Source organism: Fukomys damarensis, unplaced genomic scaffold (genome assembly GCF_012274545.1).
Source record: "Fukomys damarensis isolate Sample0158 unplaced genomic scaffold, DMR_v1.0_HiC HiC_scaffold_1, whole genome shotgun sequence".
Classification (NCBI taxonomy): Eukaryota; Metazoa; Chordata; class Mammalia; order Rodentia; family Bathyergidae; genus Fukomys; species Fukomys damarensis.
Genome location: NW_022900913.1, coordinates 54,714,106 through 54,729,955, shown reverse-complemented (window position 1 = coordinate 54,729,955; position 15,850 = coordinate 54,714,106). Strand labels below are relative to the sequence as shown.

General features: G+C 41.0%; 1 protein-coding gene across 1 annotated transcript in view; it reads right to left on the bottom strand.

Annotated features, from left to right (window-relative positions):
• Map1b (microtubule associated protein 1B) overlaps positions 1-8,969 on the bottom strand; it is an 88,788-nt gene extending 79,819 nt beyond the window's left edge. Inside the window, exon 1 of the mRNA XM_010637330.1 lies at positions 8,870-8,969. The gene's annotated coding sequence lies outside the window, so the exon portion shown is untranslated. The remainder of the gene's footprint in view (positions 1-8,869) is intronic.
• Positions 8,970-15,850: the final 6,881 nt, after the last annotated feature.

Below are 15,850 nucleotides of genomic sequence, written 5' to 3'. Positions count from 1 at the left end.
CTCTGGTTCATTCTTTATATTTTCAGGAAAAGAAAGGTCTGATTTTTCAGGGAGCCGCATGGGTGATGACCATCTCCAGTAGGGCCCAGAGCTGCCACATAGATGAGGCTTGCAGGACATCTCTAGAGAAGAAAGGGTCCTGGGACGCAGCTCCCAACTGTCTACTCTCCTGACCCCCTCACACACCAACACAAGAACAGCTGAATCACACTCTCTCCACAATTCTAGCCTTGGCAGTGAACCAATCATTTCACCCTTATTTCTGTACAGTCTTACACTTTCACCATCTCTCCTCAGTGTCTTTCGAGTTTGTCAATGAACAATTTTCTAGCAATCAGCAATAGACAATCTTAAACATAAATCTCTCTCTCTCTCTCTCTCTCTCTCTCTCTCTATATATATATATATATATATATACTCAGCAGACCATATGGTTTCAGAGGTGAATCCTTAAAATATCAATTCATCTCTTCATTGTTGAATTGTTAAAGGATTTAGTTTAAAATGCACATTCGAACTAGGGAACACTTTAGGTCACAAAGAAAATGTAAGGCCTTAAGATGTGTTATACTCATGCTCCAATTTGCATAAATATTATTTTAGTGCAGATTCTTGTGCTCATATATATATTTTTACATACCCTCATCAAACAGAACTTTCAAAAAGAGTACCTTGTAAAATTCTCATTTGGCACATTTGATAGACTTATTAAGTTATCTTATATACACACTCAATTGTAAACAACTCTCAGGCCAGGATTTATTTGCAAGCCTTCTCCATGGCCTGCAGAGCTAGGGATGAAACTGTGCCTTGCTGCAGAACATAAATATTAAATGACAGACTGGCTGATAATAGGGCACCTTCTAAAGAGATAAACCATATAACATGAAAAGATTATCTCCTTTCCAATGAGTATAAGGTATTCTCCTACTCCTCCCCTATCTTACTTTCTCATCCATGCATGTTCACTTGTATGTGTGTGTACACACACGTGCGGACACACAATACTAAACCATCTCTAAGGCATTTGAGCATCTAATGGGACCCCTACGACTTTACACCACATCTTCCTACTGAATTGTGCTGCCAAAAATTCTTAGCATTTGAGCTGAGAAACTAGAACTCTAGATTAAAAAAAGCAGCTGCACCAATCTCTAAGTACAATTAAGAAGAAAAAATTGGTTTTCATTGGTTTTTCATAAGTCACAATTTGTAAGCTTTGAAAAGGAAAAGCGACAAATGCTCAAAATAGCCAAGGAGCTCTATGCTAATACTGTTCATCTGGGCTGCAGAATTTATTTCATCTTAAATGTTGCTGCTATCAGGTTAACTTCCCCAAATGTGACATTTCCACTGATTGACATTTCCAGAAACCAAAAGCACTACTGGTGAGGAGCAGTCTCCCTGGGGAAACCTATCACTCCTGGGAGTAGCCCCTTCCTCCTTACACCAGCCTAGGAAGGTGACACCTCGGAATCTGGGAATTAGAACCAAATGCGCCACTGCGGCTTGTTTACTCATAGCTCCACAGAAAACCTGTTTCAGCACTGAGAAGGAAACAGCCTGATTAACAGCAATGTGCTGGTGGTGTAGGTGCCTTTGTTGTCTCCTCTCTGACAACAGAGGCAGTCCTTAAAATGTTTGTGTACTGCGTTCAAAGCTCAGGAATACACTCAGGAATTGCTAGAAGCAACCCCCACTGGAGTCTTCAAAATGAGGTGCTGTGCACTAGAGCTCTGAGTGTTCATTTTTAATTTTATATATATATATATATATATACATTTGTGTATTTGTTTAGGCTCAGGGCCTCATGCATGCTAAGCACACACACTTCACCACCGAACTACAGCTCCACCTCCTAATCATATACTTTTAAATCATTCTCTTGTTGTGTTTTCCACAAGCATGCATTTCACCCATCCTGACTATAAGTAATTCTTTAACCTAGGCTGGAAGAGTTTATTAAAATAACATTATTTTTGTCTCGTATTTATGTTAATTTCCCTGCAGGGAAGCTTCTTAGTTTCTCACAAGTCTCTAGGACTAAGGAAATCTGACTACACAAGAAGCAGAACTTACCCTTCAACTGCAGCCAGAGAAACAAAAGGAGTAAGCCCGAGTAGGACATTTGGGGATACTTGATGGTTGCCTTGGTAGCGTTTAATTAGTCCTGAGTTGCTGCTGGGGGTGGGGCACTGGTACCTGAGTAACTTTTGTCATTGTGACTAAATCCATCATTGAACAATCCAAACATGTTTGTTATAATTCCATTCTCATTCCCTGACTTCTTTATTTAAGTAAATATCAACACCCCCTTTCTCCTCTCTCACTCTCTCACACTCACACACACACACACACTCAGACACATACACACGGTGTTGTGAATTAGGGGCACAGTGTGAAAAAGAACATAGTGCATCTAAATGCTGCAAACAACTTATTTTCCCAACTAAGTTATAAACAGTGGAGTTACCTTATTCTTGCATTCATGCTTTTATTGTCTCATGAATACTAATAAACACTCAAAATACTATGTACTTGGCATTTAAAAAAGTAATATCTAGTTTATGCTTTAGTGCTCATCTTCTACCATAATTTCTAGCATGCTACCAGAAATGCAAAAAATGCCCCAGGAGGAAGACACAGAGGCAGTAACAGGAAAGGAATGGTTGCTGCCTGGTGACTTGCTGTTGTTATCTCCTCTCAAAAAGGCTCAACTGACAATAACCATGGGCACTTTGGTCTCTGAAAATGCGGACAAAAGCCCTGACATCCAGCCCAAGACGCTGTCCCTTGTTAGCAGCTGTCCTGAAACACACGGAGCTGGCTTAATGGAAGGTTACTGACGTCCCCTAAGATGGCTCCTGAGCCCAGGCTGCCAGTTTCCTGCCTGTACCTGTCTGCAGTGAGTGGTTCCACAGTACCCATTAGGAACCGCTGGAGAGCCATTACAGGCGGCAGACTAAAACATGCGTTTTACACTTTAAAAAAAAAGTGAGATGAATGGGTATTTCTAGGGTGGTCTGAATGAGCCATCATTAACCCCTGAGGAATGAGGGCTCCTGAATATACCAATGAAACTTTTTCCTCCTTCTTTTTGGTCACACCTGCACCAAAAAGAAAAGAGAAAAAAACACAATTATTACACGGGGTGCGCAGATGTAAAGAAATCCCTGAAATTTCAAAGTTGAGCAAGATATAAACTTTGCAGAAATTAACGCTTTGTACTGTGCACACCACAAAACTCTGGCCCTCCTCCTGGGAAGGTTGGCTCTTTGATGATCTCAAAGGAAGCAGGCACTCAGCCACAGTCTGAATGGGAGCACTGGGCCGAGAGCAGGTAGGGCAGGGGCTGCTGGTCACTGGGCCTCCCAGCACCAAGGCCAGGAAGGCTCAGGGCAGGGGCCAAGGGAGAGAAAAGCTAGGGATTTGCATGAAAATGAATCTCCTTCCCTTCCCAGCCGCTTTGACCTCAATAGAAATTAAACAGAGGTCTGGCTACTATAATACCAAGGAGGCTCTCTGTTATTTTCTTCTAATACCAAGACTCCTCTGATTACTTCAAACTCTGATGCAATGAGGAAAGGTGAGCAAGCCACATGGGCATGGGGACAGGCACCCAGACCTGCATGGTGTGACCTCTGACAGAGGAAACACAGGACATGCATCTGCTTCTCCGAAAGTGCAGCTTCCCTGGGTGCTGTTTGCCCCCTGCATGCAATGGGGACATATATTTGTGCTTTATCATTTAAAGGTTGGGAGTGGGAGTGAAAATACATCTACTACATCCTCAGAGCAGTTGATATATTCTATGCATACACAATTAAGCCATGGTTCTACACAATGACAGACTAAATATACAAGTCTAGACAGAAAGATAATTAAAAATATTGTAAGGCCCTTTTCTAGGGGCGTTTTAGCATTTTCTTATTACTCTGACAAATATTAGTTGTAAAAATCTTGCCTCGTTAATGTCACAGGGAGGAGCAGATTTGCATGAATGAAATTCAAAGGGCTAATTTTAATTCTCCATCAAAAAGCCATCCCCTGGCAGGATATTTTTAGCAGTCACTCAACACAAATCTAAAGATGCTCAGCTGTGGTTTGTTTATCTTCTAGGGGAAAGGCATGGGTTTTTAAACGAAACCACCCATCCCCACATTACAAAATCAATCATATGGTATGAAGATTTTTGTGAATGTCATCTACGAATTATAAAACTAGTGGCAAAGTGTAAATATGCTAAGGTCTTATTTATTCGGCTGATGAAAAAAATAAGCCTCAAGAAATCTCCATTTCTTAAAATTTGCTAAGCTATATTCACTTGTTGATTGGAGCAGGTAGAAGAGAAATTTGAGGGGTGGAATACAGCAGCAGTTGCTCAGGGACAGGTCACAAGATGAGCAAGCAGCAGCCCACAATGCACATCTATGGGACCATTTTGCAAATACCCTACAGCCTGCTGTGGTTCTGCCCTGCCAGCATCTCCTTTTTGCACTCATGCCCAAAGGACCTCTCTAAGCCCAGTCACAGCATGCTGCTGCCCCCTACACACAGCCAGCAGGTTGGTGCCATCGAAAGGTAGCTGTTTCTCTGAGAATCAACTTCAGAACAAATTAAAAATGATCACAAGAAGGAAGCCAGACATATATTTAACCCCAGTATTTCCTACAGATAATAATAATTACCAAATATGCAAGTCAAATGAATATGAATTAGTTGATATTTATTGTCTGCCACAGGATAAAAACTTTAAAGAATTTTACACACATTAGCTCACTAAATCCTACTGAAAACTGAGGTAGAAATGACCATTCCCATTTACAGACAAGAAAAGTGAGACAAAGAATGGCTAAAGTACCATCCAAGATCATCTGGCAAATCAATAGCAGAGCTCAGATCACACTAAGGAGTGTGGCTCCAGAAGCTGCACTTTTCTTAATCAGTATGCTATACTGTTGGTGTGAAATTGGGTTACCCAATCATTTCAGCTATTTTAATAATCAGATACAAGTTAAAAAATGAGACAGAACAACTGAAGTGGATTTTCGGTTTGGTGTCTGTTAGGGTTTACATCTAATGTCCCCTGAAAGTCCCACGTGCTCCAAGGTGGGGCTTTTGAAAGGTGATTGGGTCATGGGAATACAAGAGCTAAACATGATATTAGGAGGTGGGGCCTGGTCAGAAGAGGTGGGTCACTGTGGGTGTGACCAAGAACACTCTACCTCCCTCTCCGGCTCCCCTTTATTCTCTCGGCTTCCTGTCCAGCATCCTGTGAGCAGTTCTCTGCCCAGCCCCTCTGCCATGTCATCCTGCCTTGGAGCCAGGCAACTATGGACTGAAATGTGAGCCAAAACTAAACACCTTTTCCTTTAAATTGCAGGTGTCAAGTATTTTGTACCAGAAATGAGAAAGTGACTAAGACAATGTCCTTTGGCCTAGCAGTGGTTTTTATTTATTTATCATTTGAAATTGTGCCTGTTGACCACATGGTAGGCACTCCCTCGAACACCCACATATCCTCTTCCATTTCTGTACATAGCTAGGTCTAAAGTCAACCTGGGAAAGAACCAATAGACATAGAAAATGAACTAACTTCTATACAGCATGGTAAACCTATGCTTCCGTCGCAAGTCTTACCCTTGTGGGGAGAATCAGAAAAATAATGCTCATCTAATAAGATTAAGTTACAAAAGGGATAGGATATAATATGTAAATAAAAACTTGATGACAATGAAAGAAATGTAAGACATTTGCTCTATTTCCAACAGACTTAGCAGCCAAACTGTCACTTGAGGGAAAGACTGGCCAGGACTCTCATGAGAGTGCCTGGCCTTTTCTCTGAGGTGGATGCCAGCCCAGGCTACTGTGCATGTGGCCAGGAAGCCCTCACGTGTAAACACACAGCGAGTACTCGCTGAGTGATCTTCAGGCAAGTCAGCACCACCACAGGCTCAAGATCATTAGAGGAATGGAGATGATGGACCACTCCAAGAATTACAGACTGCCAGAGTTAGACAGAGTTCTGAATGTCTTAAATGAGACCTGAAATCCTGAGAAACAGCCTAACTGAATCTCAAAACCCCAGTCCAAGGGACAAACTAGCACAAGGGAACAAACCTAACAGTGTCATCGGCAGGATCTATTAGCTGCAATGTGAGGCTATCGCCAGTCTCTTATAAGGGAATGGATTCCTAAAAATAACAAAAGGCATGAATGTAAAACCGATGTAACAACAACCTGAGTCATAACCTACTGTGCTGGAGAAGGCCAAGAGTATTTTACTATAATTCTACCAGCCTGAAACCTCCCCAACCTTCCCTAAAAAAGCCAGTTTGAAGCTTGGATTTTGGATTTGAGGCAGACTTTATGCTGATTTGTATGTGATTTCTCTCATAAGAATATAAGAATGATAAAGGTAATCATGACTGAATTTGTTTTGCTCATCACTTTGGCCTTGCCAACTCCATATCCTATAGTGCCTGGCACACTGTAACTATCATTTAAATACTTTAAACTAAATGAATATGAACATATATATATTTCTTAAAACTCTGAAGTACATGAGTTTGCTTTTATAGAACCTAAAGTGAGTAGGGAAGAAACCACTAGATATGGACCCACTTAGAAACAGGATTCAAATTTCTCCAGTTTGTTCAGGAAAAGCTATAGATTTCCTTGGCCCCAATCCAATGATCATCCTGGGATGTTCATGCACCATTATCCATGAACAGTCCTCTAGCACTTCTTCTTTCTAACGTAGGCTTACCCGAAACTGAATCTGATACGTACTTCTACCCTCTACATGTTGAGAACCCAAGGATTTTAGAGACTTTAGATTGGATTTTTAGATTAGGGCTGCTCAGCTGGTAACATCCATGCCAATATTCCAAAGTCTCAAAACTCCAAAATCTGAAGGCCTTCTAGTCCCGAGCATTTGGGATCAGGAATAGTCAACTTGCAGTACAGTCTTGGTGAGAAGCCTTCATGCTCGCCACACAGGGCCATCACTACAATGGCCCCAGAGGGAGGGTGAGCCTGCATAGGGTTCAGAGGGAAAGTTGTAACATCAGGCTTTTCTGCAGGTGGTGAGAGTGGTAAGGCTACTCTGCGTCCAGCAGCCAGTCCCTATGCACAGCATCAATTATAGCACTAATACAATTAGGCAGGTGACCATTCTTATTGTAGGTGACATCAGGAAAAGGAGAGAATAGAGCACATTAGGCTAAAGTGGAAGTTTTGGGGGCTTGATCTTTCTAGTCCACAACAATACTAGCTAGGCCTTTGGTCCAAAAATGGTTAATTCTTCAGGAATTCTTGTAACCATTCATTTTGTAATACACAGTTGTATTCTATAAGGACAATCCAAGTATGAGTGAATACAATGAGAAACATAAGACTTGTTTACAGCAAAGAAAAAAGTAGTAGTTTAACCAACTGAGTAAGAAAGCCAGAACAACCTACAGAGAAAGGATAAAACTTGACTTTTACATGTGGAAATAAGCATACTTGTTGGCAAAGGTCACTTTTCTTATTTTTTGTGAGATGCTTTTAAAAGTTATGGAGATTTTGCAAGATATAAAATTACAACACAGTAACAAAAGAACCTTATACCACACCTTTCCTTCTGCAAACCATTAGTCTCCGTGTCACATTTATATTCTGTCTCAGTGCAAGGTTATTTGAGAGCTAATTTTGCACAAGACTTTGCGGCAAGTTTAAGTTTGAAGATTGTTTTACTAAGATTTTCTTCACATCACTCAATTCCATGTTCAACAACTACAATTTGTTTAGATAACTGAAATGTATGGGAAATATAACATCCAACTCAAAAGGAAGAACTGGGACACTCCCATGGGCATGTTACCGCAGCCAAGTAAGATGCATGAAGGAACTGACATTCCATAAAAGTAATTTCAAATCTCAAAATACATTTCAAATCTCATGTTCCAGGATAACGGAGCATGAGCTAATCATCTAAAAAGGCCAAACCTCATTCCTGATGTTATATCAATGCCAATAAAATTAGTAATCGCAGAATGAAAGCATATAGATGGAAGAATTTACTTTACTTTGTACAAAACTCAAATGCTACTCAAGAAATAAAATGCAACACAGTTCTAGTGATGAAGTTTTGAGAAACACATCTGGCTTTGGAGTGTTTATGGGCCAGAAACTGTCTTGTAATCCCCAAATGTGATCAGTTGGTACAAACAGAGGACACAGCCCATGGGGGTTGGAAGAGATGGGTCAACACAGACACAATGCGCCAGGGAGGCACTGGTCAGCAGGAACACCTTCACTAAAAACAAACGTTTGTGTTCTTACCTTTAATTATTCTGTACTATTCTTTTCTGTTTCTGAAAGAAAAGCTATTTTATCAGGAGTTTGAAATATCAGACTCTTTCACCAACACTGAGAAAGACAAGTGATAATGCAAAGGTGTGTGATACAGCAATGATAAAACAATGATGCACATTTCACTTTGAAAAGCCAAAGATGTCTCCTTTTACCTTGAAAGAAAGGAATTGTGGGATCCTGGGGATATCCAATTTGTATTCCTAACTTTATCTGAGCAAAAACAACATGTAAATAGTTTATAATCCCTTGAGCTTAGAGTACAGTGAGATGGCAATAATACATATATACACAAATATTATTATATAACTTAAAAATTTCTCACTAAGAATCTACAAAATAGACAACCTGCACAGTAATAATCTAGAGATGACATTCTTAAATTGTGGCTGCCGGCTAACTTCGTTGATAATAAGCAAACACAAACAATCCCTTAGATCCAGGCAAAGATTTTTCAGTCAAGGACTCTTAATTCTTTTAAATTTCGACTACTACTGGACAGAGGCCTCACCTGGGACTTCAGGAGAGAATCTTGCAGAGTGTCGAGAGACAAAAAGTTTGAGTTCTTGGTCCAAGTTGCACTCAATCAAGTTTGTGTCCCATGATCGGATCCCTAAGGAGGAAAAGGAAGAGAGTTGAGAGACTTCCAGTCAGTCATTTCAGAGTAGTTTGGAAAACATCGCTGTAACATTTCTCAGGCTTCAGGGGAGGATGTGGAGTCATTTCTAAAGAGCTCAGTGACTAGCAGTGGATGCCCACAAAATAGGAAGGCCAGGGAGGTCTCTCTGCCAGGCCACAAGGGAAGGATAACTAGCAGTGGGGACTGAACTTGTGCCCCTCATAAAATGGAAATGCTCCTTTGCTGGAAGAGTAAAAGAAAACAGTTATTAGGAAAATGACAGACTCTCTTCCAGGGAGGGAAAAGAAAGAGCAGGAAGATAGCTAGTTTTCTGGCAGCAAGAAATCATCAGACTATCTCTCACTTTCTATCAATCCACTTTTAGGTGACAAGAAAGTATAGCAAGCAGGTAGAATACAGGGAGAATGTGGGGGCAACCATTCAAGCCTAGGCCTTTGTTTTTTTAAATGATGTTTTTTAGTATGAATACATGATTTCTTTCTTTTACCCACCCCATTTCTGACCTTGGGTTTTCAACCCCTGGATATCAATCCAAACTTTGTGCGATCCCTGATAAGTAGGCTGGATTTCACGTCTTGGCTGAGTGTCCTCTCAGGACTGGCAGACAGTGCTGTTGCTCACAATTGTTAGTTATAATGAATTTTCTTATCCAGAAACAAAGAAATGTGGTGACTTTTTTATACTTTATAAAACTGTGATAGAGCTGGGGCCATGAACTTCCTTTCAGTCCATACTTCCTTTTACTAGACTGAAAAAAAAAAAAACATCGGGGGTGAGAGGAACAAAGATAAAGAAGTAGGTGATAGTGGTTTCCTGTGTTCGCGCCCTGCCTCGACAGCCTCTCCTTTCTCCTCTGTCTAGCCCCTCATCCCAAAGAGGATACTCAGAGGGAAACCCAGACGCCATCGGACAAGAGGGACCTGGAAAGCAAGCCAGAGAAACACGAGGAACCGTAGAATTCTGGAGCATGTATCTGTTTATTTTTCCCAAATAGCTGGCTCATGGTGCAGCCAGTGTGTTCTACACATGATCATATCCTTGGATATAGCATCCTCAACTGCCAGGAACAAATCTCTGGAACAACAAACACATACTGCCTACCTCCTATGGGAAGGGGCTCGAATCTGTGGCTATAACCCTGAAAATGAATTATCTCTAAATAAACAGCCAGTCATTTAAGCATTTTTATTGATCATTACTGGTACATACTGACTTGGGGATTTAAATTACAGTGTATTAAATATACCTCTAAATCCTCTGTATCTGTGTTTACCTCCATTTATAATTAGTTTTCTTATCTTGCAAAGTATTGAGGTATTATATACATGTGCTAAATACACTTACAGAAAGATTCTGGAAACACTATTTCTTGCACATCTAAACTATCGTCCAATATCATTAACCACGAGAAATATTTCTAAATAGATGTTCACTAACTAGAAGCACGATCAATGGAAATAATTCAGGTATGGAAGAGTTAACCTTCCCAAAGAGAGGCTAAATCATAAGGGAGAATTTTATGGATCTCCCTGGAAACATTAATGGTCTCAGTTTGCATTTGCGCTAATGGAGTATTTAAACTTTTAACAAGAAAGACATGTTGAGGTCTTGTGGATCTTTTTAGTGCAGAAATGATAAATGGATTCTTTTTGTTTCCTGGATAGCATGACAGGTTGAGAGGTCTGAATTCATTAGAATATTTTACTTCAACATATACATTTTATACTAGCCCAGTGTGAAAAATCATTGAGTTCCTGTCTCAGCTGCTTAATTGGTATTGTTGGCTGAAATTTCTGTGCGCAGGTTGAAGCTCCATTTTGTCTTCTGCCTTGACAAGCTGGGTCAGTAAGTTAACAAGGAGATATATGTGTTTAAATTAAATTCATACAGTTTTTCTGTCTTTGTTCCAAGGAATGTCTTAATTGCTACATTATTTGAATGACTTCATCCAGGGCTATACACACACTTGCTCTTACACTGCTGTTTGTCATTTTTCGCCCTTAGCTTCAGTTAACTTGTTGTGACATAAGCAATTAAATGTTTGCTTATATACACATATGCAACATATTTTATATAACATTATACATTTAGCATTAAATAAATTATATTTATAAGTTAGCAGTGAGAAAAATTGCTTATTATGAAATCCACTTAGTAATTTTATATTACACTAGTAAATGGCTGATAAAAATATTTCTCATTTAAAAAATATTTCTCATTTTTATATTGTTAATAAAACTAAAAAGTTTAGGGCTCTCTTTCTAAGAGACTAATTCCCAACCAAATTACTTTTTAACAATGTACATCACTACTACCATTTATGAAATAAAGATCACAATGGGCTTACTAGTTATTGTAGCTGGAAAGGAAAACTTAGGAACCAGGCCACTTTTTATACTAACTTTAGAAATAAAATATTTAGTAATTACTTCGTGCTTTCTGCTGGATAACAATAGTGGAGGGAAAGAGTATATCTCAGTGAATGTTCATATGCACTTAATAGGTTTCTGTCTATCCTCCCCATGCCTAACAGGAAGCCAAGAGTGGGCACACTCAAGTTCATAGAATAGAAAACTGCTGGTCTTTTCCATATTCTTCCTTCTCTGTGTCCCTAACTATGGAGGAGACCAGGGACTTGGGAAAGAGGTTCAAAGCAGCTTTCAGAAGTTGGTCATCCTGGCCTGTAATGGAAACAGAGAATCCATGATAAACTCCTGGCCCTTTTTCTGGTTGTCCTTCCAGTACACCCCAAGTCAAGCTCTTCCTTGAGGCTCTGCTTCACCAGCTACCAGATGATAGCGCCCTTACCAAGTGGGTAACAGCTGCTAACAACTCCAGCATTTGGAGGCAGTGAACCACTGCTTTTTAAATGTCTAGGCCCAAAGGGCATCTGTCACCCTGAAAAGCACCCCTGGCTACTTTCTGACTGCAGTCAAGCCTTGAACACTGCCACTGGGTCTATCCTTGGTGACAGGCAGGCACCAAAGGGTCTTTTCTTCTCAGTTCTCTGGCCTCACATGAAGTACACAAAGAACAGGCAAACATGCACAGCACATTTGCAGATGGAAAAGGAGAAAAGAAAAGACAGATGGGGGAGGGGTCATCACAGACCAAGTTGGGATAAAAAGGGAAGATGAGCCAGGTATCCTTGCCTTCCACAGGCTGGACTGCACTAATTTCCCCCAATTATGCAAGCACTTTGCAGGATTGTTTAATGAAACCAACAACTAAAAACAAAACAAAAGCTACCCTTTAAAGGTCAAAAAAATCCAACCCAAAGCCTGTATTTCTTAAAGAGACAATGGATTAAGGAAGCCCAAGAAATAATTTCTGTGCATGTTAATGGCTCATTGGTGCTACTGGGCTTTTGACGAGTTGATTTTCCTCTATGCACTTTAGTTGCTTCTCTGAGAAATAGGTATCTTGAGGATTTTCTGCAAATACCTAAAAGGTTAACCTATAAAAGATTCCATCTGTAAAACTATGCTGAAACATAATCTGAAACAGGATACAATCATAAACTACAGAAACAATTAAAAGGAAATGCTAAGCTATGGAAGGCTTTATTTTTCAGAGAAAAGATTTCCTATTTTCCCCTTTTCCTAGCCCTCAATTTGTATTTTTTCCCTTTTTTAAGGCAGCAACTTTTTGTTCATAACATACATGTCATATGTAATAGGTAATATCTTACATGCACAGCTCATAGTTTCAAAGCACTGATAATAATTCAGGTCTTAGATAACATTTTGCTATAGAGGCAAACAAAAAGAGCTTTATAATAATTTATTGATCTAAAAGGTATTTTAAAAAGTAAGCCCCTAGAGAAGATTAACAACGAGTGATCAATTCAATGCCCTTAAATTTGGAGATGGGTTTGTGTTTCATCATGGTTCACAGAGTCATTAATAGGTGAGCACAGCAAGTAGAAATCCACATCTTTCAACTTTGAAAAGTATAAAGATGAATATCATAAATTTAATACTTTCCAACATTCCATTTAACTCCTATTACACATGATTTTTGGTTTTTGTCATTTCCTGTTAAAAGAAAATGAAAATTAAACCCTCAAGTTTTCCTGGATTCTTAATTCTCTTACCATTCTAGACTGAACACATTCAATAAAGTGACTTCAAAATGTTACAATGCAATCAGCTCCATTTACAACTAAAAATCCAGGGCCAGAGATATTACACACATCTATCTTCTCATGAGCAAATCTTGCTGATTCCCAATGTCAACCAGAAGAAAAGCTACATTCTAACAGTAACTAAAATCATCAAATTGATATTTAGCATTCCTTATTTGTTTTAGCTCCTTTAAAAGAGTAATATGAAACAATGAAAAGTAATTTCACAAGGCTCTAGAATTCAGCCTGCAAAGGATGGATGCATGATGAGTGGATGCTCTGCTAAAACTGGGAGTGACTGGCTAAATCCACACTGGGGGCTAATTAGGGAGAGTGCAAAGTAATTGCCAAGGAATGGTAGATGGTGATAGCCACAAGGGCCTGGGATAAAGTCTTGCATAACTAAGTAAGGCTTGTTGTCAGTCAAAGGAAGCACTATTGTTTTCAACTCTGGAGAAAAAATGACCAAACACAATATTATGCCTTTTGAATATAGCTGAGAAAACAAGAGTGCACACTCTTCTAAGCATTTACTAAGCAAGCATCAGGCCTGTAGGCCTGCGGCACTACCAGTCTCTCTACAGACTTACAGAGATGATTTTCGAGGCCTCTTTGGGAATCCTCAGTAATCAAATGGCAAGAATCCAATTCACCAGAGCCTCCAACCCCATTGAGATGGGAAGGGAAATAGGAAGAAAGAGTCACAGATGAGGAACTGTTTTCCCAGCCCGCACACCCACAATAAGAGCTGAGACCCCTGGAGCAGCTCCATCTTGCTTCACACAACAGGGCCCACAAGCACCAGGGACAACAGCAGTGGCATCAGAGTGACCTCTGGAGGAGGCCCAGCTGAGGACCCGCTGGCTCAAGCAGTAGCAGCATGTCATGCAGAGGGAAACAGTCTGCTGCCCTGTTGCTAAGTCATCTCAGACCATCAGAAATGCGGGGGGAGGTGGGTATTCTCACTTAGCCCTGGAAGGGCCGGCTGCACCCAAGACCCCAGGACCCAGGAGGGCAATCTCCAGAGCGGCAGCATCTGTTATTGTGCACAGGAAATGGCTCTGCTCACTTCACTTGGTTGATTCTTAATGCGATCGATACAGCCATTTCAGAGTTCAAGGAAAAAAAACCTGACCAAATTAAGGAATTAAAAATTAGGAAGACATAATGATTGCAAAGGGAACACGAAGGGCGGGGGCACGTCTGGGACTCTAGTAACGTCTGTTTCTTATCTGGATAACACACGTGTATTAATTTTGTGCAAATTACTTGAGCTGCTCATCTGTGATTTTGTGCTTTTTCTCTACACACAGGATTTTTAAAAACTGTTTTAAATGAAGAAACTTTTAAAGGAAGACGAATCTGAATTTTGCAATAACGCCAGTAGTAAAAAGGAGTGAAGATGGGAGCAGTGTTTGTCTGCATCTATTTTCTCCTCCAACAGAAGGTCTTGAATAAGCCTCCAGATGTACAGAGCGCTGAAAGGCGCTGATCAGCTGAGTAACAAAGCAGAAAGACAATTACGGTCGGAAGGTGTCTGCTGAACCATCTCCCTGCATGGGGCGCTGCCCACAAGTGAACGTCTGTACAAAGGCAAGCTCTGAAAATCGCCCCGTCGTCTCTCCCTCTGATGTTCGCCTGCCTTGCACTAAGACCATGACAGGGTCAGAAAAGGAGTGACGCTGCAGTCCTGGCACTCCGTGCTGTGACCTTGAGCCGGTCCCCTTACCCTTCCTGCCTCATGGGACCTTATCTCTAAAATAGGGGTGATGGGCCCTCTACTGGAACCACAGTGGGTGGTTAGGGTAATTTTGCTGATGGAAAAGCATTTTCTAGCCTATTACTATTTCCCAACAATGCTATGGACTAACGATTAAAAAAAAAAAATCCAAAGTCATTGATTCCCACAATAACCACACCCAAAGTCAGTACACATGAATTTTTTTCCAAGGAGAAAAATGAGCAACTAAAATAAATTTGAACAGATCAGACCCCAAAGGCCTATGGTTTGCAAATGAAGAATTAGAGGTGTTCAATAAAGGCACTTCACTTTTGAAATCTCTCTCATTCTTGAATTTTTTTTTCGAATGAAAAATCATGACTGCTTTCTGTTCATATTTTGGGGTTTTTCTGTTTTGCTTTTTAGCAGAAAGGGAAAATCAAAATCAGTGCTTTAAAGTTAAACAAAAGAACCAAGTCTGCAACTCCAGTCCCCACCCTACAGCCTTTTGTTCTGGGGACAAGTGGCCATTCCAAATGCAGAAGCAAATGACAAGCGTTTGTTTATTTATTTATTGATTTTGTCCACCTAAAACAAGGTTTTTCTTCCTCTTTTATTTGGGGTAAAGAGGAGCAGAGAAGGAGGGCTGCGAGAACGCCCTTTGTCCGCCTCGGGCTGCCGTAGAGACCGCAGTGCGGACTGCACCACGCCCACCAGCCGGTGTCTCTGGGCAGAAACGCCAACCCGGGAGAATAGAGCCGGGATGGGGCTGTTCAGGGACCCAGCGACCTGCGTCACGGTCGAGAGAAGGCCCGGGGCGCCAGGGGAAAGCACAGAGCAAAGACCAGAGCGGCCCACCCACCCAAGGAGCTCAGAACGCAACAAAGCCGGGAGGGAGTGGTGGGGCGCACCGCCCTCCCCAGTCCGAGGCTCCGCAGAGCGCACACCAGGCCGGCAGCGCCTAAGGGGGGCACCGCAGTGCTGGGGGCAGGTGCGGGCTCTGCGG